Here is a 23,879-nt window from a genome sequence, read left to right on the forward strand (position 1 = left end):
GTAGCACATGGCTGTTAGTGGTCACTGGTGTAATAGAGGTGTGATACACCAGCAGAGCCAGCCCTAGCCTAAGTGACGCCCTACGCATGATTTTGGCTTGTGCACCCTAGCATCAACCCTCATCATAGCAGTCATCATTTTGGTGCTCCTACCTGCAATATTTTAAATAGAAACAGTGCACACATTTGGTGCGCAGCCCAAACAGGGGTGTGGCCAAGGGGCATGGCCACACAATAGTACCCCCAATTCAAATTATGCCACACAGTAGTGCAACTTTATTCACATTATATCATGCAATGGTGTCTCTTATTCACATTACATCACATAGTAGTACCACTTTACCTTATATACATTACTCCTCACATTATTCACATTATACCCTTAGAAAAAAATCCTGAGAAAAAATTGTATTTTAAGCACCTCCATGGCCACACTGCAAACCAGCACAAAGCAGTGTGTGTTGGGCAAAGGAGAAGAGCTGAAGCTGCTGCTGTCATTTAAGGGGAGGGGGCCTGGGGCCCCCACTGGGCCCTTCCATCAGACTTTGGCCTGGATAATTTGTACCCCCTACCCCTTTCTCTTGGCACCCCTTATAATACTACACAGTAATGCCCCTTACACATGACACACATTATTAATGTCCTTATGAACATAATGCCCCTTACACATTATGCCAACCTTTTTTAATGTCCTTCATACACATAATGACACACATAATGCCCCTTACACATATGTTGCACATTATTAATGCCATTATACACATGACACACATAATGCCCATTACACATATGTTGCACATTATCAATGCCCTTATACACATGACACACATAATGCTTGTTACACATATGACGCACATTATTAATGCATTTATACATGACACACATAATACCCCTTACACATATGTTGCACATTAGTAATGCCCTTATACATATGACACACATAATGCCCCTTACACATTATGCCAACCTTTATTAATGCCCTTCATACACATAATGACACACATAATGCCCCTTACACATATGTTGCACATTATTAATGCCCTTATACACATGACACACATAATGCCCCTTACACATATGCCGAACACTATTGCACAACCAACCCACCTGCAGACAGCACTCGCACAGCCGCTAACACTGTGACCTCTGCCTCAGCTTGGATACAGATGTTTCCTCATACATCTTGCCTCAATAGGCATTCGTCTTATTTGCATTGTTATGTGACCAGGACACACAAGGAGCTTCCGATGATTAAAATGATATGCGGCATGCCTATATTCTGTGTGCGACTGTGGCTGTACCTGCATACGGAATGCTATGTTACAGTGATTTCCATGAATACACTTTTTCATATGCAGATACAGCCTCACTCACACACAGAATATAGGCATGCTGCATATCATTTTAATCAGCAGAAGCTGCTGGTGCCCCTAGGCATTTCCCTAGTTTGCCTATGCCTAGGGCAGCTCTGTACACCAGGAAGTAAAGCAAGTGGGAGACACAGACAGATGGAGCTCAGCCCAGCTCCAGCTCACAAACATCTATTGGGCAAAAGCATCCAGGGGTACAAATAACAAGTAAAATCTGTAGATAATTAAATCCGATTTCAGTTATATTTGGGATAAAGCAAACAGATCATGCACTTTAATAACAAAGGATTTCCAGTGCTGAGGGCGGGGCTTGATGACATCTACCTTAGGCCCTGCCCCCGGACGTGATGCTGACATTCTCCTCTCCGGGCTTCTCCTGGGGAGGAGAATTTAAAAGTCGGCAAGTATGATTATACCAGAATTACCACATACTGTAGTGTGGCATTACGCTGCATTAAGGTGCACAGATGGACATCTGTTTCAATGCATCAAAACACTTGTGAGATCTCGCAAGAAGAGAATTTCCAGTACTTCGGGCAGTCACTGTGCTACCTAGTCTTTGTTCGGCTGCCGGACGGGGTCCCGACAGTCGGGATCCCGACTGTTAAAACACTGACGGCCGGGTTCCCGACGGCCGTCGGCTATTTTCCCTCGTGGGGGTCCACGACCCCCATAGAGGGAGAATAGAATAGGTGGCGAGCGTAGCTCGCCACCAAACCCGCAGCGTGGCGAGCGCAGCGTGGCGAGCGCAGCGAGCCCGCAAGGGGCTTTGTCGCGCTGGCCACGCTGTCTGAGACCAGGCAGTCGGGATCCCGACGTCGGGATAATGACTGTCGGGATCCCGACTGTCTGTGAATCATACCACACCCCTTTGTTCTGACCATACACACACAGGATGAGTTGCACGTAGGACCAGTCAACAGTCCACACATAGGACGAAACAGCATCACCTACTAGCACTTCTGACAAGAGAGCAGGAAGCAGACAATGCAGCAATGGGTAAGCGTACAACCAGGTGGGAAACACCCACTACTGTTTGCACAACCATACCAGCAACCCTCCGGACAGCACACACCTCACTGTTGCCATAGTTACAGCTTTAATTAGCTAACCATTATAATGGTTTTGAATAATAATATATAATTGGGCAAGTGCATTAGTATTTTATGACTCTTATTGATGCACTGATTTTTGATGTAAAAATTGAATAACCTATGGGGTGTTGTTGTTTAACTACAAGTCCCAGCAAGCCTCCCCGCATGTAGGGACTTGGAGAACCACAAGTACCATTAAAGGGCTGGTATCAATAGTGAAATAAAATACACACACAAAAGAAAAATACAATTTAAATTCATACTACAATCTACTAATACATACGTACCTATGGAATCCATGCTAAGCCCATCCGGTTGTCCAGTAAAATCCAGTTGGGTACCTGTCAAAGCACATTATACTCACCAAATAATCTGACTTAGATCGCATCCATCCAGGGGTTAAAATATTGAAAAAATCATTGCCGTACCATTAAATTGGTTATGTTTACACTTGGGTGTTTGTTTACACTTGGGGCTCCTCCCCCAAACAGGGAGATTGGCTGGTGATGTCAGACACCAGGTCCTCCCCTAGCAAATATTTTGGTGCCATGTGTTAAAAAACAGGGAGAGTGCGCCAAAGGCGCGTGCAAAAATGTAGAAGTGTGGCTTCATGGGTGGTCACATAAAAGTACCAATAACACCGTAATCCCCATAACACATTATGCTTCATACCTCAATGCCCATTACACATTACACCACACACATTATACGTTATGCCCAACATCATGATGCCCCTTACACAATATGCAGCACACCATAATGCCCATTACACATTATGCCACACATCGTAATTCCCCTTACACAATATGCCATGCACTATAATGCCCATATGACCTTACGCTACACATAATGCCCCTAGTACTCCTGCATATGCCCACATTTGTAGCGTTGCTTATTCATAAAGCCCACACCAGTAGCGAAAAGTAGTTGCTCTGCTTATACTTAGTGCCCACACCAGTTGCCGACAGTAGTAGCGCTGCCTCTATGTAAAGCCCACACCAGTTGCCGACAGTAGTAGCACTGCCTATATAGTGCCCACAACAGTTGCCAAAAGTATTTGCTCTGCGTATACGTAGTGCCCACACCAATTGCCGACAGAAGTAGCACTGCCTATACTTCCAGAGTTGGATCTCAGCCCCAGCAGCATGGAGGGAGGCAGCAGACACAGAACAACTAGCCACCCACCTTCCACCTTGGAACGCAGTGACCTGGACATGGGTGGGGAACCAGGTCTGGGACTGCTGGGCTGGAGACATGGCACTGGCACCTGCTGCTGCTGGTGGCGGTTGGGATGGTAATGTGTTGATTAGGGTGGGCTGGATTATGGGGAGTGGGTGGTACTCCCGCAGGAGGTGGCCTCTCTCTGACCCAGTTCCTCCTGGCACTCAGGGACTACTTACCCTAAGTATCCGAGTCACAGTAAACTCCCAAGTCATGTGGCTGGCTTTCAGCAGGCCCCGGAGTCGGAGAGCGGAACGACACAGAAGGACCTCTGTGATGCTGCTGCCCCCACATCGGCCCACATCCACACTCCCAATGCTGCAGCTGAACAGCTGACTCCGGCGCACTCAGACCCAGCACACTCGCCACCAAATTTAAAAAAACCTGTGTGTCCAAACCAGGGTTCCCCTGACAGGCTCGGGCCTGGGTAAACTGTACCTGCTCACCCGCCCTCTCGACACCCCTTCACATGCCCACACCAGTTGCTGACATTAATACACTCACACTTTACACTCGTGGCAGCTCATCCTCTCCTGTTTCCTTGTGTCTTCAGTTTGCTCCCTTTATGCTCCGCCTCTTCCGTTCCATGTAGGAAGCGTATCAGTTTTATAGAGCACAGGCTGCACAGTGAGGGAGGGCATTAATGTGACAGAGGGCAGGCCGCAGAGTGAGAGAGGGTTTTAGTTTAATATAGGGCAGGCCGCAGGGTCTGGGAGGGCATTAGTGATAGAGGGCCGGCCGCAGGCTGAGGGAGTGCGTCAATGTGATAGAGTGAAGGCCGCAGGGTGAGGGAGTGTGTCAGTGTGATAGAGCGCAGGTCTTAGGGTGAGGGAGCGTGTCAGTGTGACAGAGGGTAGGCCGCAGGGTGAGGGGGTTCAACAGTGTGATAAAGGGAAGGCCGTAGGGTAAGGGAGTTCAACAGTGTGATAAAGGGTAGGCCGCAGGGTGAGGGAGCGCATTAGTGTGATAGAGCGCAGGCAATAGGGTGAGGGAGCCCATCAGTGTGATAGAGGACAGGCCACAGGTTGAGGGAGTGCAACAGTGTGATAGAGAGAAGGCCGCAGGGTGGAGTGTGTCAGTGTTATAGAGCGCAGGCCACAAGGTGAAGGAGTTTGTCAGTGGTTATAGAGGGCAGGCCGCAGGCTGAGGAAGCGCGTCAGTGTGATAGAGGACAGGCCACAGGTTGAGGGAGTGCATCAGTGTGTTAGAGCAAGCCGCAGGGTGAGGGAGTTGAACAGTGTGATAAAGGGTATGCCACAGGGTGAGGGAGCGCATCAGTGTGATAGAGCACAGGCCGCAGGGTGAAGGAGTGTGTCAGTGTGATAGAGCGCAGGCTGTTGGGTGAGGAAGTGCATCAGTGTGATAGAGCACAGGCCGAAAGGTGAGGTAGCGCATCAGTGTGATAGAGCGCAGGCCGCAGGGTGAAGGAGTGTGTTAGTGTGACAGCGCAGGTCGTAGGGTGAGGGAGCGTGTCAGTGTGACAGAGGGCAGGATGAGGGGGTTCAACAGTGTGATAAAGGGTAGGCCGCAGGGTGAGGGAGGGCATCAGTGTGATAGAGCGCAGGCAGTAGGGTGAGGGAGCCAGTCAGTGTGATAGAGAACAGGCCACAGGTTGAGGGAGTGCATCAGTGTGATAGAGAGCAGACAGCAGGGTGAAGGAGTGTGTCAGTGTGATAGAGCGCAGGCCGCAGGGTGAAGGAGTGTGTCAGTGTGATAGAGGGCAGGCCGCAGGCTGAGGAAGCGCGTCAGTGTGATAGAGGGTAGGCCGTAGGGTGATGGAGTCTGTCAGTGTGATAGAGGACAGGCCACAGGTTGAGGGAGTGCATCAGTGTGATAGAGAGCAGGCCGCGGGGTAAGGAAGTTCAACAGTGTGATAAAGGGTATGCCGCAGGGTGAGGGAGCGCATCAGTGTGATAGAGCACAGGCCGCAGGGTGAAGGAGTGTGTCAGTGTGATAGAGTGCAGGCTGTGGGGTGAGGCAGTGCATCAGTGTGATAGAGCACAGGCCGCAGGGTGAGGGAGCGCATCAGTGTGATAGAGCGCAGGGTGAAGGAGTGTGTCAGTGTGATAGAGTGCAGGCCGCAGGGTGAAGGAGTGTGTCAGTGTGATAGAGCACAGGTCGCAGGGTGAAGGAGTGTGTCAGTGTGATAGAGCGCAGGCCGCAGGGTGAAGGAGTGTGTCAGTGTGATAGAGCGCAGGGTGAAGGAGAGTGTCAGTGTGATAGAGCGCAGGCCGCAGGCTGAGGGAGCGCGACAGTGTGACAGGGGGGAGGCCGCAGGGTGAGGGAGTGCATCAGTGTGATAGAATGCAGGCCGCAGGGTGAGGGAGTGTGTCAGTGTGATAGAGCGCAGGCTGCAGCCAATGTGATACCACTTTTGTGCAATGGTATCACATTGGCTATTTTCCAGTCCTCTATAATCACACCTGTAGCTAGAAAAGATTACTGACAAACCCCTTGGCGCAGAAAATAATCTTTCTCTCTGGTCTCTCATCGATGTTTTACCATAAGATAAAGAGAGAGAGAGAGTACAATAGTGTAATACAGTCAAAAACCAATGTATAACATATGAGGTAACATTCCATAGGTTGTGACTCGTACCGTGTGGGAAAGTCTACTTTTTAGGGTAGACCAATCTCGCATATGGGGGAGCGGTCACGTCACCACCAAACGATTTTTCTCCAGTAAATCCAATAATCACGTTATAAAATGAAAGAAAGCTAGTATAGTGAAAGTACCGCTTTTATTCCATTAAAAACACAAGTAAAAAGACACAAGGTATAAATGCTGACTCTCACCGAGTGAAGTGGTCTACATGACAAGCAGTAGACAATATGAGCAGATGTTATCAACCAAACAGGCGTCCCTGGTAGCTGGTCACTCGGGTAGGTACAGCAGTCCTCCTTGTCCTCCTCCAACGCGTTTCGAAACACTCCTGGTTTCTTTGTCAAGGCTTAAGGAGGAATGGTGTATACACCCGTATATATACCCGGGTTGGGATCGTTTGGTCGAATGCATTATGGTCGAATGTCATTACATCGAATCCATTAGGTCGAATTGCTAAAAGGTCGACATGATTCTAGGTCGACATGGGAAAAGGTCGAAATGATTCTAGGTCGAAAGGTCATTAGTTCGACAGGTCATTAGGTCGACAAGGTCATTAGTTCGACATTGTCTAGGTCGACATTCACAAAGTCGACATGGGGTTTTTCACTGTTTTTTTACCTGAATGTCAACACAGTCGACATGGACACAGTTTAAAGTGCACTGCATCCCCTCGCATCGCTCGCTGCGCTCGCTATGCGTCGGGGACGGTGCCTCGCTACGCTCGGCACACTATTTTATTCTCCCACCACGCCCTAGTGGATGGTAGGGCATGAAATACCGCCTGTCAGCACATGTCGGCTCAAAAAACAGTGAAAAACCCCATGTCGACTTTGTGAATGTCGACCTAGACAATGTCGAACTAATGACCTTGTCGACCTAATGACCTGTCGAACTAATGACCTTTCGACCTAGAATCATTTCGACCTTTTCCCATGTCGACCTAGAATCATGTCGACCTTTTAGCAATTCGACCTAATGGATTCGATGTAATGACATTCGACCATAATGCATTCGACCAAATGACCGCATCCCATATACCCCTATCTGGGACAACCTAATGCCAGACAGGGACTCATCCTACTGAGATAATCCGGGATTTTTCCTATCTAAGTAATGCCCCCCTCTTGCCGGGTTTTCAGTATGTTCAGAAGTCACATGGTCGCGATCGCGGGAAACTCTGCCGCGCGATCGTTTACCTCCGGTTTCCTGTTGTTGCCGGAAGCGGAAGTGATGCGTGCGGTTCACCCGTCGTGGACTTCCGCGTGTCACTGACGTTTTTTTCTTTATTCCGTCTTCACATTGCATAGGACGGAAATTGGTTTTGCGTTTCACAGGAGGGTCTTGTTTGCGTTCCACCCATCTTCCGGAAACCGTCTTATAAAGTGACTTATGTTTACATTCCATCCATTATACAGCAGATTATGAAAGAAATATAAGAAAGGTGCATATTAGTGAAACATATAAAAATTGATTATATAGGTAAAACGGCTATATATTCTAAAACCATTTTTTTAAGAAAGGAAAATAGAAAATTTACATAAAATAATTTCGTAAAAATTCTTTTTAAAATGCAATATTAAAAATCTACATGAACCATTTAAGCTCAAAATCCTTATTTAATCCTTTTGGGGCTAAGGTTTGATGGTTAAAAATCATTTTCATTTCATTTTTAGCCAGAGATGCAGCTATATCACCACCTCTGCTGCCAGTTTTAACTTTTTTCAGGACATAGAAGTTTTTTAGACATTCCGGGTTACTTTGATGTTTTATCTTAAAGTGCAAGGATAGTGCATGAGTTTCAAGACCTTTTCGGATATTCCTGATATGTTCAGTTATCCTAACCTTAAAAGGTCTGCTTGTCCTACCAATATAGAACAAGTTGCACTGACATTCTACTGCGTAGACTACATTAACGGAATGACATGTCAAAAATTCTCTAATTACATGTTTCTTCTCATTTATGTCTATTTCAGTGATTTTAGAACCAAAGTTATTTTTAACTGTCCTACAGCCCATGCACGACCCACACCTATAAAAACCAGTAGATGTTATGGTCGATTTCTTTGGGGAAGTGGGACATAGGCTTTTTACAAGTTTAGTTTTTAGGTTAGGTGCCCTTCTGAAAATGCAAACTGGATTCTCAGGAACCTCTGAGCCTATTATGGGGTCTTTTTTAAGTAAACCCCAATGTCTCTTTATGATCTTTTTAATCTCATGATGTTGTGAGGAGAAATTTGTCGTAAATGACCATTTGAATTTATCTGTTTGATTGGCCGTTTTCTCAGTAGGTCCTAGAAAACTTTCTTGTTCTATGTCCTGTACTTGGACAAGGGCACTCTCTACTTTTTTTGCATTATAGCCACTTCTCAGAAACCTGTCCTTCATCTCATTCGCCTGTTCTTGAAAGACTGTCCGGTCAGTACAGTTCCTCCTAAGGCGTTTAAATTGGCCTATGGGGATGCAGTCGAGCCATTTGTCTTGGTGGCAGCTGTTGCGGTCAATGTAAGCTTGGGAATCTGTGGGCTTGATGTAATTTTTCGTTTTAAGTACATTATTCTCCACATAGATCAAAATATCCAAGAAACTGACTTGCTCCTGACTAATATTAAAACTTAATTTAATACCTTTTTCATTCCCATTGAGGTATTGACAAAAGGATTCAAGGTCTTCTTTGCTTCCTCTCCAGAGGAAGAGGATATCATCGATATATCTCCGCCAGGACACCAGGTTTGCCTCGTATGGGTGGTGGGACCAGATGACTTCGGTTTCCCACTCACCCATAAAGATGTTGGCATAACTGGGGGCAAACCTGGTGCCCATGGCGGTCCCCCTCCTCTGGATAAAGAACTCCTCTTTGAAAACAAAATAATTATTATACAAGATGAGTTCTATGCCCTCCATCAGAAAATTTTGTAGTTTTGAATTCATCTCTGAATTTAAGAGGGTTTGCTTCACTGCTTGTACACCTTGGGTATGGTTGATAATGGTGTACAACGAAGTTACATCAGCAGTGACCAGAAAAAGGTTGTCCTCCCATTCAACAGTTTTAATAAATCTGAGGACATCGAAAGTATCCTTCAAATGTGAACGATTTTTCACTACCATTGGTTGCAAGTGAACATCGATGTACATTGAAAGATTGGATGTAACAGAATCCACCCCGGAGATAATAGGTCTACCGGGGGGATGTATAGGATCTTTGTGTACTTTAGGTAGAACGTAGATTGTCGGAATGATTGGACAATCCACGTTGAACAATTTTACTTCTTCTTCCGAAATGACTCCTAATTTGTTATATTTTGCTGTAAGATTTTTAAGCAAGGTAAGGATCTTCTGGGTGGGGTCACCGCGCACTTTTTTATATGTGTCTTGGTCGGAGAGTTGCTTGTAGATCTCCCCTTCATAGTCCTTCTTATCCAGAAGGACTATACCACCCCCTTTGTCGGTAGGTTTGATAATCAAATCCTTGTCTTCTGCAAGGGATTTAAGACCTCTCCTCTCTTTAAAGGTTAGATTTTGTGTCACCTTATTTGTGCTCAGTTTTCTTACGTCATCCATCACCAAATTGTTGAATGTTTCCAAAAAGCAACCCTTTAAATGTGCTGGGTAAAACGTAGATTTTTGTCTAAAGTTTGGGGCATTGAAGTCGAATTCCTCATTAGTTTCTTTACCATGAAAGAATTTCCTAAGGGTTAATTTCCTCAGAAATTTTTGAACATCGATGTAAACATCGAATTGGTTAATAGGGCTAGAAGGGCAATATTTAAGCCCTTTTTCCAGGAGCGCTCTTTCTTCTTGTAGCAATAGATGGTTGCTCAAGTTGAAGATCTTTATTGTCCCCTTCTCCTCTTGGTTGGGAACCGCTTCTACTGGATTTTTATTCTTCTTTTTCTTTCTTTTTTTCTGGGTATTCTTCCTTCCGCCTCTTTTTCCTCGGGTGGTTCTTACTACCTGTTTCCCTCTTTCTGGTGGCGTCTCTCTAAAAAACGCTGATTCGGTCTCCTAGGTGAATAATTGTTCGGTACTTGTGGAGTATCACGGCTCCCATCGTATGGCATCGTATGCCATATGTAGTGGCATACGATGGCATACGATGCGATGCGATGTTTTACCGATTTTTGAGCAAAAATGGTCAAAAATCGGTAAAACATCGGATAACATCGTATGCCATATGTAGTGGCATACGATGTCATACGATGCGATACGATGTTTTACCGATTTTTGAGCAAAAATTGTGAAAAATCGGTAAAACATCGCATGGCATTGTATGCCATCGATGCGATACGATGTTTTACCGATTTTTGAGCCATTTTAGCTCAAAAATCGTATGCGATCGCGTCCTACGACCTTTTCATACCCCCACTATCCACGTCGGCGTGGAGTTGAGAATAGAATAGTGTGGCGAGCGCAGCGAGCCACCGAGCCCGAAGCGTGGCGAGCGCAGCGAGCCCCGCGAGGGGACGCGGATACCTGTAAAGCCCGCGAGGAGACGCGTATAGCTGTGAAGGTATCCGCGTCCCCTCGCGGGGCTCGCTGCGCTCGCCACGCTTCGGGCTCGGTGGCTCGCTGCGTTTGCCACACTATTCTATTCTCAACTCCACGCCGACGTGGATAGTGGGGGTATGAAAAGGTCGTAGGACGCGTACCGCCGCCCCTCGCGAGCTCGCTGCGCTCGCCACGCTTCGGGTTGACGTTGATAGTGGGGGTGGTGCACTATGAAAAATGGCATTTGGGGCCATTTCACTACATTTCAGTGCATTCTGATGCATTTCAGTGCAAAATCGGGTGCCATCGCATCGGATGCCATCGTATGGCATCCGATGCGATCGCATATGATTTTTGAGCTAAAATGGCTCAAAAATCGGTAAAACATCGTATCGCATCGATGGCATACGATGCCATGCGATGTTTTACCGATTTTTCACCATTTTTGCTAAAAAATCGGTAAACCATCGTATCGCATCATATGACATCGTATGCCACTACATATGGCATACGATGTTATCCGATGTTTTACCGATTTTTCACCATTTTTGCTAAAAAATCGGTAAAACATTGTATCGCATCATATGACATCGTATGCCACTACATATGGCATACGATGTTATCCGATGTTTTACCGATTTTTGACCATTTTTGCGCAAAAATCGGTAAAACATCGTATCGCATCGTATGACATCGTATGCCACTACATATGGCATACGATGCCATGCGATGGCATACGATTTTTGCGCAAAAATGCTCAAAAATCGGTAAAACATCGCATCGTATCGTATGCCATCGTATGCCACATGCGATGCGATGCGATTTTTAGCATACGATCTGCATACGATGCAGGTCGTGGGAGCCGTGATACTCCACAAGTACCAATTGTTCTCTAAATTTACGAACCTGTTAGACAATGGGATGTCATATTGCCTGTCATTTTCCCTCTCATAATGATGGGGTTGATGACACCTGTAGCTACTGTATTGACTGGTTGAATAATTCTGTTAAAGTGCTACTGACTACCATTTTCTCCTCAGCTTCTGTCTTTGCATGCCTGATCACCTTTTAAGCCTCCATCCTTCTGGCAAGATACACCTCTTTGTCAAGCTTATAGTGAAACACAAAGAGGAAAAAGATGTACTGTATGTAGGGATAAGTGAGGTCTGCAGTGTTTGAACTTCGATCTGTGTAGCAAGATTGTCTGAGGTTTGTCCTTTCATTATGCTTTTTTACCACTAGATGGCGATAAAGGACTATACTTTTTTTATCAACCTCAGTGAATGCAGCCTTATCCTCACAACTTTTATAAAGAACAATTGTTATAGTTCATTAGAAACCATGTTGCATTATAAGTGAGGCAGATGTAACATGTGCAGAGAGAATTAGATGTGCCCTATATCTGGAAACTACAAATCAAAGAGCAAATTAGGTGCTTAGAATAAATGTGCTATATTTGTGTTCCTCACACATTTGCAAAGGCTTTCCATCTTGTAGGAGCCGGACTGGAGGCAAAGCCTGGGGGTAGGCTCCCCTGACAGGGTTTGTAGGAAGCTGACTAGCAGTTAGTCATAGGAGGAGTGCTTAAGGAGAGGGTCATAGGGGGAGGGGCTTAACGGGGTGTTGGAGGGGTTTATAAGCAGGGTTCAGGCAGGAAATAGGGGTCACTGGGAGATTTTCTCAACAGCTCAACGCTGATGCAGAGGTATCCGCTGCGCTTGCTGCCCTCAGGGAGGCAGCTGGCACCAGAGGGACTGAGTGGCTGCAGCAGCAGATGTCAGGTCTGCTGGGGGGACTGGGAGCAGCAACGCAGGAGGCTGCGCCAGAGGGTGCACGGCCTCGGAGGTCCAGGCCTCCGGAGCGCTTTAGCCCATCTGTGTCCCCCAGGGTTCAGCGCCGTTCACGGAGCCCCGTTAGGGACCCTCCAGGCCAGGCTGCGGGCCGGGCACCTTCCGCCCGCAGGACCAGGTCTGGGAGGAATCCAACCAGCAGGCGGAACCCTCCGCGCGGGGGGGATCCCCCCCACGTGCAAGAAGATCCGGCGTTGCGTGGTACTGGACCTGGTGCGGTGGGGCATGCGGGGCATGCTGCTGCCCAGCGCGGGGTGAGTCGTGCCAGGGGGGCAGAAGTACAGGCTGAGGACCGCAGGCCTGGTACACGGAGCGAGAGGCGCACAGCTGGCTCCGCCTCCAACGAGGTCACGCCGGCTGGTGCTGTACCTGAGGGTCGGGATGACAGGAGAAGAGAGATGGCAGCGTCAGCAGATGATGGAGAAATACCTGGTCCTTCCTCATTGGCTGGAGTTCGTCAGGACACTGGACCTGCGGCTGCTGGGTTCACAGCCCCCAGGCAGCCTGGTGAGTCTGTCTCTATGTCTGTTAATGCTTTAGCGCAGAGTCAGAGGGGGGGAGGGTTAGCCCTCCAAGGGGAAATGAGTAGAGGTTTTACTGAATTATTGAGTGGTTTTGCAGATTGGTTGGTGGGTTTGCGGCAGGGGGCGGGGCCGTCCCCGGCGGCAGCATGGGTGCCGCAGAATGCGGGCACACCAGCTAGCATTAGTGTGCCAGTCAGTAATAGTGTGCCGGTTAGCAGTGGGGTGCCGGTTAGCAGTGGGGTGCCGGTGAGCAGCGGGGTGCCGGTATCCGGCGGTGAGCAAAGTAGCAGTAGTGCAGGGGCAGAAGGGGGCTGTGTTGGGACGCAGGAGGAGAGTGGAAGGCTCAGTGACACTGCAAAAGGGGAGGTGTATGTATGCTTTGAGGGGCCATTGGGGGCCCACCTGAAGCAGGAGGTGAGGGAGAAGATTTGGAAAGGGGAATACGTTGATATATTTTCATTGCTCCCTTTAGAGCGTTTTAATCTGGATAGGCCCCGTAAGGAGGAGAAGAAGGAGGAGGAGGAACGGCGGCGGTATCGGCTGATACCGCGGTCATTCACGAACTGGCTCCAAGCATTTGCTATTTTAGCTAGTGTGATTGGGGAGAAGGCACCTGACAATTGTTCAGGCTTGTTTTGTTACATGGATGCGATAGGAGAGGCATACCGTGTGTACGGGGGCTTGGCTTGGCTCAGGTACGATGAGCAGTTTAGGCAGAGGAAGGCTGTTCGCCCTAACATACGTTGGGACCATAAGGATATTGCTTTATGGTTAAAGGTGACGGCTCCCACAAAAAGTGGGCAGCCCTTTCGTGGGGACGGGGGGGGGGGCGAGGGAGGCCACAAATGGGACGGCCATGCAGAAGGGACTCTGCTTTGCCTTTAATGACGGGTCATGTCGTTTTGGGGCAAAATGCAAATTTAAACATGAATGTTCCTCGTGTGGAGGGACCCATGGTGCAAATAAATGCTTCCGAGGGAAGTCACGGGACGGTAATTCAAAAGGGGGAGACACCGGTTCGGCTGGAAAGGATGCTGGGCTATCTGCGTAGGTATCCTGACCAGCAGACAGCCGTGTTGTTGGAGGAGGGGTTTAGGGAAGGTTTTAAGATACCTTCCGACGTGCAGGTTTCAGGGGGCTTGAGGAGGAATTTGAAGTCTGCAAGGGAGCATCCAGAGGTGGTGCAGGATAAACTGCGTAAGGAGGTGCAGCTGGGTCGTATGGCTGGACCTTTTGGGTCGGCACCATGGCCAGATTTGATAGTCTCTCCATTGGGGGTGGTGCCAAAAAAGGAGGCGAACAAGTTTCGTCTTATACACCCTTTATCTTTTCCAAAAGGGGCGTCGGTCAATGATGGCATTGACCCTGACATCTGCTCGGTGGTTTATACATCGTTTGACGCGGCTGTTCAGTGGGTGAAGCGGTTTGGGAAAGGGGCCAGATTGGCAAAGACGGATATTGAATCGGCATTCCGTTTGCTGCCGGTTCACCCAACCAGTTTGCGTTTGTTGGGTTGTTGTTGGGACGGGGAATTTTTTGTTGATCGTTGTTTACCGATGGGTTGTTCTTTGTCATGTGCTTATTTTGAGGCCTTTAGTTATTTTTTGGAGTGGGTGGTTAAGGATGTCTCTGGGTGTAGTTCAGTTATTCATTACCTAGATGACTTCTTATGTATTGGTCCTGGGGGGACCGGAGTATGTGACTTATTGTTGAGGACTGTTGAAAGGGTGTCGGCAGACTTTGGGGTCCCGCTTGCTCCAGGTAAGACGGAGGGCCCTGCGACTGTGATCAGTTTTTTGGGTATTGTCATTGATACCGAGAATATGGAGTGCCGCTTGCCCGAGGAGAAATTGCTGGGTTTGAAGGCCGAGGTAGGGAGGGCATTGCTGTTGAAGAAGATTAGATTGCGGGAATTGCAATCCTTGCTGGGCAAATTGAATTTTGCGTGTCGCATTATGCCTATGGGCCGCATTTTCAGCAGGAGGCTGGCAGCAGCGACAGCAGGGGTGGTTCTTCCTCATCATTTTGTCAGGTTAGGTAGGGAGTTGAAAGGGGACTTGCGGGTGTGGGCAACTTTTTTGGAAGCTTTTAACGGCAGAGCTTTGTGGATGTCAGACACATGCGTCGCTACTGAGCTAGACCTTTTCACAGACGCGGCCGGGAGTGGTGGGTTCGGGGCATATTGCCAGGGACATTGGTGTGTGGGCCGGTGGCCGGAGTCTTGGGTGCAGAGAGGCATGGTTAAAAACTTGGCATTGTTGGAGTTGTTTCCTATCTTGGTAGCAGTAGTTGTTTGGGGGGAGCTATTCCGCAATAGGAAGATTTGTTTTCACTGCGATAATTTGGGGGTTGTCATGGCTATTAACCAATTGTCGGCATCTTCACCGTCAGTGGTCACTATTTTGCAGCAGTTAGTATTGGAATGTCTGGCTTTGAATTTGTGGGTTGTGGCTAGGCACGTTCCCGGTGTCTCTAACGGCATTGCGGATGCTTTATCTCGTTCACAGTGGGAGCGTTTTCGGGAGTTGGCACCAGAGGCGGACAGGGAGGGGACCGGGTTCCCGAGTCGGCTCTGGGCTCTGCTGGACGGGTAGTCGATCAGCTCATCAGGGAATCCTTGGCCCCGAATACATGGTCAGGAATGGCGGAGCTGGTTAGAATGGCGTGAGGTAGTAGGTCTGAAGGAGGATGATGACGAGTTGGCTGTCTTGCTATATATAGGCCATTGTAAGGAGATTGGTTGGTCAGTGGCAAAAATCACGCGCTGCATGGCGGGCTTGGCTTTTGGGTTTCGTGCAGGCGGCAGGCCTGACGTCACTAAGAATTTCCTGATTGCGCAGGCTTTAAAAGGTTGGAGGAGAGGTCATGTCGTACAGGATCAGAGAAGGCCGGTGTCTTTCCAGTTGTTACAGAATATGGGCATGAAGTTAGGGGAGGTCTGTAGTTCCAATTTCGAGGAAAGGTTGTTTGGGGTAGCTTTTTCGCTTGCCTTCTTCGGGGCACTGCGGATTGGGGAGCTCGTGAGTCCAAGCGTGTCCAGGCCGGGAGGTTTGTTAGGAGAGGATGTGGATTTATACTCGGATAGGGTGGAGCTAGTGGTGAGGAGGTCTAAGACGGATCAGTTAGGGAGGGGGAAGAAGGTAGTTCTCTTCTCTGTACCAGGCTCAGATATGTGCCCGGTGGCACGGCTGAGGATATTTAAGGAGGTCAGAGTGGGCAGGGAAAGGGATCCTTTGCTGATGCATGCGAATGGATCCTTTTTATCACGGTTTCAGTTCACAAGTGTGTTTAGAGCAGTCCTGCGGACGTTGGGCCTCAAGAGGGAGGAATACGCGGGTCACTCTTTCCGCATTGGGGCCGCAACTGAGGCTGCTAGAATGGGATTTGGGGATGAGTTGATTAAGCGTATTGGGCGGTGGGAATCGTCTCGCTTTCGGTCTTATGTTCGTTTAGGGGATTGTTGAGGTTGACCGTGTTTTTTCTGTTTTAGGGCAGCCTCCGTGCCTGATTTGGATTTTAGGACATTCATATGTCTTTTGGGGAGCTTTACGGGCTGATGTCAGACCGAACGGCCGCCAGCTGGGTTTGGATAGAGAGGAGGCAGTGGTTCGCTGGCTGGGAAAATGCGGTATGGTATGGAGTGGAGTGCTGCAGGAATTTCACCGTTTTGTTCGGCTCGATAGGGTTCCCGACATATTAGTTCTGCATGTGGGCGGGAATGACCTTGGGAGCAGACCATTTAGGGAGTTGATACGGGATATCAAGTTTGATCTCCTACGGTTATGGGCAATGTTTCCGGAATTAATCACGGTTTGGTCAGACATCGTGCCACGCCATTATTGGAGGGATGCGAGGTCGGCTGACAAGCTCAATAAGGCACGGATTAAAGTTAACAGGGCGATTGGGCGCTTTATGGCCAGGAACGGGGCTGTTGTGGTGAGGCACAGGGAACTTGAGTCTGGTGCCGGGGCATTTTGGAGAGGTGACGGTGTGCACCTGAATGCTGTGGGGATAGATGTTTGGTCTTTGGGACTACAAGAGGGAATAGAAACAGCGTTCCGGATGTGGGGGGGGCGCACGGGGTTAAGGGTTTAACCTCGTGCTTTGTGGCAGAGGGGGGTCCTCGAGGTTGGTGGCATTGAGGCTTAATTATGCGGCAGGGAGGGCCCCATGAGGGGGATGGACTCCCCTGGGTGAGGTTAATTAATGAGCACTGGGTGTGTACAATTGGTGCCCTCGAGCCAATCGCTATCGGCTGGGGGTAAGAGCTCCTGGAAGTGCTTAGAGGTGTGGATATATATTTATTGAGGGCCTCGGGGACCACCTTCCGTGGGAATGTTTTTGGATTATTGTTTAAAATTGTATTGTTTCAATAAAGATGGCTGCTGTGGCCAATTTTATCCAACAAGAGAGTTATGTCATTTGTGGGGGGGTAGTTGGGCACAGCGATTAGACAATACCCTGTCATGTAGGAGCCGGACTGGAGGCAAAGCCTGGGGGTAGGCTCCCCTGACAGGGTTTGTAGGAAGCTGACTAGCAGTTAGTCATAGGAGGAGTGCTTAAGGAGAGGGTCATAGGGGGAGGGGCTTAACGGGGTGTTGGAGGGGTTTATAAGCAGGGTTCAGGCAGGAAATAGGGGTCACTGGGAGATTTTCTCAACAGCTCCCACCCACCCTTCCCTTATTTTTTATAGTTTAGGTAGAATATTTGATAGGATGTCTTTTTGTCACAGTGGCCTGTGCGGAGGGGGGTCCTCGAGGTTGGTGGCATTGAGGCTTAATTATGCGGCGGGGAGGGCCCCATGAGGGGGCTGGACTCCCCTGGGTGAGGTTAATTAATGAGCACTGGGTGTGTACAATTGGTGCCCTCGAGCCAATCGCTATCGGCTGGGGGTAAGAGCTCCTGGAAGTGCTTAGAGGTGTGGATATATATTTATTGAGGGCCTCGGGGACCACCTTCCGTGGGAATGTTTTTGGATTATTGTTTAAAATTGTATTGTTTCAATAAAGATGGCTGCTGTGGCCAATTTTATCCAACAAGAGAGTTATGTCATTTGTGGGGGGGTAGTTGGGCACAGCGATTAGACAATACCCTGTCATGTGAGTTGGTTTTCTACAGTCTCTAGCTAAGCGGCTCTAGAGGGGGGGGGGGGCTGCAGCACAGTTCAAAATTCAATTAGAGGAGCCCCACTCACTGACAGTGAGTCAGAACGGCAGTTGCTGGCAGTGGGTGTCTCCCCTATTTGAATTTTAAACTTTAAACTCTATTGCCCATGATTGTGAGCTGGAAATGTAGACTGGAACCTTCAATGTGTTAGAAGAACCATGGTACTATGGGCTCCCAATGAAAAGCACATGTGGGTTTTGGAGGATTTAAACCCAGGACCTTGTGCACTGTGAGCCTGTGGTCTGGCTGTTTCAACCACAGCAGTGACTGTTTTATTGAACCTTCTGAGCTGCCCCTGGCCTCCGTCCACTTCCAGGATACCTCAATGACTATTCCACTGTTTGACCTTGGCTTTTCTTCTCAGGTTACAACCTGTCTTGAATTACTCTGGACAGTCCGAAAATCCACCAGTCTGTCCATAGTATGGGCAGGTGGTCAGTGGCGTAGCTATAGCTCCGCAGCCCCCGCGGTGGCGGGGAGGCGCAGAGAACATGTGGGCGCCGTGGGTCTGCGGGGCTATAGTTACCGCACTTACCCGCTGCTGCCCTGCTGTCACGGTCCCGTCTTTCCCGGCGCCGGCTCCTGCAGCTGTAATGAAAACGGACACTTAGAAAATGGCTGTCGCCATACTGCAGACAGTTTTCTGTTAGCAGTATGGGGCAGCCATTTTCTAAGAGTCAGTTTTCATTATAGCAGCAGGAGCCGGCGCCGGAAGAGACGGGACCGTGACCGCAGATGCGGCCGGTCAGGTACGCCGAGGGGAGGGAGGGTGCCGAGGGGAGGGAGGGGAGGTGGGCGCCGAAAAATCTGCGGCGGGGGGGCGAAATTTAGGTAGTTACGCCACTGCAGGTGGTAATCCCGGACAGCACATATCCAGGAAACACATACAACCTCTGTCCAGTGGCGGAACTACCGAGGGTGCAGGGGGTGCAACTGCTATGGGGCCCGGCAGCTAGGGGGGCCCCATGGACAGCAAGCAATCCCCTGAACCCTCTGTAGCTGTATTATTTTGAGAGCCGCCACGGTCACTGGCCTCCTGCTTCAACACGCCTCCGCCACTGCAGGGTAGGGGGGGTGGCGCCATGCAGAAGGAGCCGGGCCGGGGGGCTACGCAGATGGAGCCGGGGGGGGGCGTGATGAATGACTCATGTAGGAGGTAGCGCCGTGCGGGAGATGCATAGCGGGGTGGGGGTCAGAAGTAGCCGGAAAGGGGTGCGAGGTGGTGCCCTACAGAAGTAGTCGTGTGGGGTGTGGGGTGCGAGGTGGCGCCGTGCGGAAGAGCCGGGTGGAGGGTGGGAGATGGTGCCATGCGGGAGATGCTGGGCGGGGAAAGAAGCAGGAGTGACACCACGGAGCCTGCAGGTGCCTGCCCCGCGTCCTGCATGACAGACCGTCCATCCACACAGGCCGCCAGCGAAGTGCCTGGCCTGCCTGGGACAGAAAGGAAGGGAGAAGGCGGACCCGGCTGGCTGCTGCTAGTGAGAAGTACTACTGTACTCAATAAGTTTCAAATGTTTTATTTCATTTATTTTTTAATATTTATCTGTCATACAAATGTAATGTTTGCTGCCATCCTGCATGCTGTGCTGTGACTATTTACAGGCGGTGATGGGTGATCATTCCATTAGAAACTAATGGAGCGATCACCAGTTACAAATAGTCACGCCGGCGCAGCATGCCGCATCGCAGCAAATATTTACAAGGCTACATTGTCTTGCAGACCCCACAGCCAGCACCAGCAGGGTCTGCGAGAAGCGTCACTACTAGGATGATGTTGCAGCGGCCAAGAGAGCCCCCCCCCCCATTTGTTTTTAATTTCCATCCCCAGTGTTCTGAGAGCATATTGTATAAGGGACATCACGCTGTGTTGTAGAATGTGTAAGGGGCATTGCGTGTCGCATAATGTGAAAGGGGCATTACGGTGTGTTGTATAATGTGAAAGGGACATTACGGTGTGTTGTATAATGTGTAGGGCACATTGCGGTGTGTGGCAGATTGTGTAAGGGGCATTGCGGTGTGTCGCATATTATGTAAGGGGCATTATGGTGTGTGGCATATTGTGTAAGGGGCATTGCGATGTGTTGCATATTGTGTAAGGGGAATTGCGGTGTGTCGCATAATGAGTAAGGGCATTACTGTGTGTCGCATAATGTGTAATGGGCATTGCCAGGGGGGGGCCCCATTATAAATTTTGCTATGGGGCCCACAAAGTTCTAGTTACGCCCCTGCCTCTGTCGCAGTGACCAGTAGCAGTCTGGTCTTCCCTGTACCCAGTGGGCGACTCTCCCTCTTCCTGACCATGAGTAGGGCCATCACTCACTCTTTCTTTGTATTGGTGTGATGTGCGGTGGACGGACGAGCATACTGGACCTGGACTTGACCCACATTAAATGCAATCAGCAAAAGGAGTTTGTGCTGTCATTGTCCTTATGCGTGTGGATCCTCCCTTTCCCAGATTAGCTCCAGGCAGAAACCAGGTAGTACATATGTTTTCTATTCAAACCTCCCGGTACAGGGAAGTACAATAAGAAGCAGGAAGAATTCCTGGAAGAATCATTTTCAGGAACAGAGTGTCCTTAGCTATTTATTTTTGAGCAATTTGTTATTGAGCAAGAGGCCAAAAGGATTGTCTCACTTATTCCAAGTTTAAATGCTCAGTACATCAACCAACTGGACAGTGGTGGAACTTGTGGGTGGTGAGACAAGGTGCAAAATTATAATATGTGCTCCCCCCTCCTCCACCTCAACACAAGTTCACAATATGCAACGGTGGGTGACAGGGTGAGTCAGAGGGTGACAAGTAGAGGCAGGGGAGGCAGAGTGTGACAGGTAGAGGCGGGGGAGGCAGAGTGTGACAGGTAGCGGCATGGGGAGGAAGAGTGTGACAGGTAGAGGCTGGGGGAGGCAGAGTATTACAGGGAAAAACAGTGGGTGTCAGGGGCAGCAGTGGGTCCCTTAATCCTCAGAGGCCCTGGGTCACTGCACTAATGGTAGTTCCACCTCTGCAACTAGCTAATTTGGTTCTCACATCCATAAATGTGATGTCATGCAGAACTACAATTGGTGCAATAGGGGCAGTGCATTGGGGCCCCTGAGGACTAAGGAGCGCACTGCTGCCCCTGTCACCATCTTCCTGCCACCCACTGTTTTCCCTGTCACACTCTGCCTCCCCCTGTCACCCTCTGTCTCTCCCTGTCACCCTCTGCCTCACCTGTCTCTATGTCTGTCTCTATGTCTGTTAATGCTTTAGCGCAGAGTCAGAGGGGGGGAGGGTTAGCCCTCCAAGGGGAAATGAGTAGAGGTTTTACTGAATTATTGAGTGGTTTTGCAGATTGGTTGGTGGGTTTGCGGCAGGGGGCGGGGCCGTCCCCGGCGGCAGCATGGGTGCCGCAGAATGCGGGCACACCAGCTAGCATTAGTGTGCCAGTCAGTAATAGTGTGCCGGTTAGCAGTGGGGTGCCGGTTAGCAGTGGGGTGCCGGTGAGCAGCGGGGTGCCGGTATCCGGCGGTGAGCAAAGTAGCAGTAGTGCAGGGGCAGAAGGGGGCTGTGTTGGGACGCAGGAGGAGAGTGGAAGGCTCAGTGACACTGCAAAAGGGGAGGTGTATGTATGCTTTGAGGGGCCATTGGGGGCCCACCTGAAGCAGGAGGTGAGGGAGAAGATTTGGAAAGGGGAATACGTTGATATATTTTCATTGCTCCCTTTAGAGCGTTTTAATCTGGATAGGCCCCGTAAGGAGGAGAAGAAGGAGGAGGAGGAACGGCGGCGGTATCGGCTGATACCGCGGTCATTCACGAACTGGCTCCAAGCATTTGCTATTTTAGCTAGTGTGATTGGGGAGAAGGCACCTGACAATTGTTCAGGCTTGTTTTGTTACATGGATGCGATAGGAGAGGCATACCGTGTGTACGGGGGCTTGGCTTGGCTCAGGTACGATGAGCAGTTTAGGCAGAGGAAGGCTGTTCGCCCTAACATACGTTGGGACCATAAGGATATTGCTTTATGGTTAAAGGTGACGGCTCCCACAAAAAGTGGGCAGCCCTTTCGTGGGGACGGGGGGGGGGGGCGAGGGAGGCCACAAATGGGACGGCCATGCAGAAGGGACTCTGCTTTGCCTTTAATGACGGGTCATGTCGTTTTGGGGCAAAATGCAAATTTAAACATGAATGTTCCTCGTGTGGAGGGACCCATGGTGCAAATAAATGCTTCCGAGGGAAGTCACGGGACGGTAATTCAAAAGGGGGAGACACCGGTTCGGCTGGAAAGGATGCTGGGCTATCTGCGTAGGTATCCTGACCAGCAGACAGCCGTGTTGTTGGAGGAGGGGTTTAGGGAAGGTTTTAAGATACCTTCCGACGTGCAGGTTTCAGGGGGCTTGAGGAGGAATTTGAAGTCTGCAAGGGAGCATCCAGAGGTGGTGCAGGATAAACTGCGTAAGGAGGTGCAGCTGGGTCGTATGGCTGGACCTTTTGGGTCGGCACCATGGCCAGATTTGATAGTCTCTCCATTGGGGGTGGTGCCAAAAAAGGAGGCGAACAAGTTTCGTCTTATACACCCTTTATCTTTTCCAAAAGGGGCGTCGGTCAATGATGGCATTGACCCTGACATCTGCTCGGTGGTTTATACATCGTTTGACGCGGCTGTTCAGTGGGTGAAGCGGTTTGGGAAAGGGGCCAGATTGGCAAAGACGGATATTGAATCGGCATTCCGTTTGCTGCCGGTTCACCCAACCAGTTTGCGTTTGTTGGGTTGTTGTTGGGACGGGGAATTTTTTGTTGATCGTTGTTTACCGATGGGTTGTTCTTTGTCATGTGCTTATTTTGAGGCCTTTAGTTATTTTTTGGAGTGGGTGGTTAAGGATGTCTCTGGGTGTAGTTCAGTTATTCATTACCTAGATGACTTCTTATGTATTGGTCCTGGGGGGACCGGAGTATGTGACTTATTGTTGAGGACTGTTGAAAGGGTGTCGGCAGACTTTGGGGTCCCGCTTGCTCCAGGTAAGACGGAGGGCCCTGCGACTGTGATCAGTTTTTTGGGTATTGTCATTGATACCGAGAATATGGAGTGCCGCTTGCCCGAGGAGAAATTGCTGGGTTTGAAGGCCGAGGTAGGGAGGGCATTGCTGTTGAAGAAGATTAGATTGCGGGAATTGCAATCCTTGCTGGGCAAATTGAATTTTGCGTGTCGCATTATGCCTATGGGCCGCATTTTCAGCAGGAGGCTGGCAGCAGCGACAGCAGGGGTGGTTCTTCCTCATCATTTTGTCAGGTTAGGTAGGGAGTTGAAAGGGGACTTGCGGGTGTGGGCAACTTTTTTGGAAGCTTTTAACGGCAGAGCTTTGTGGATGTCAGACACATGCGTCGCTACTGAGCTAGACCTTTTCACAGACGCGGCCGGGAGTGGTGGGTTCGGGGCATATTGCCAGGGACATTGGTGTGTGGGCCGGTGGCCGGAGTCTTGGGTGCAGAGAGGCATGGTTAAAAACTTGGCATTGTTGGAGTTGTTTCCTATCTTGGTAGCAGTAGTTGTTTGGGGGGAGCTATTCCGCAATAGGAAGATTTGTTTTC

This window comes from Crinia signifera, chromosome 3 (assembly GCF_055691185.1).
Source record: "Crinia signifera chromosome 3, ASM5569118v1, whole genome shotgun sequence".
NCBI classification, from domain to species: Eukaryota; Metazoa; Chordata; class Amphibia; order Anura; family Myobatrachidae; genus Crinia; species Crinia signifera.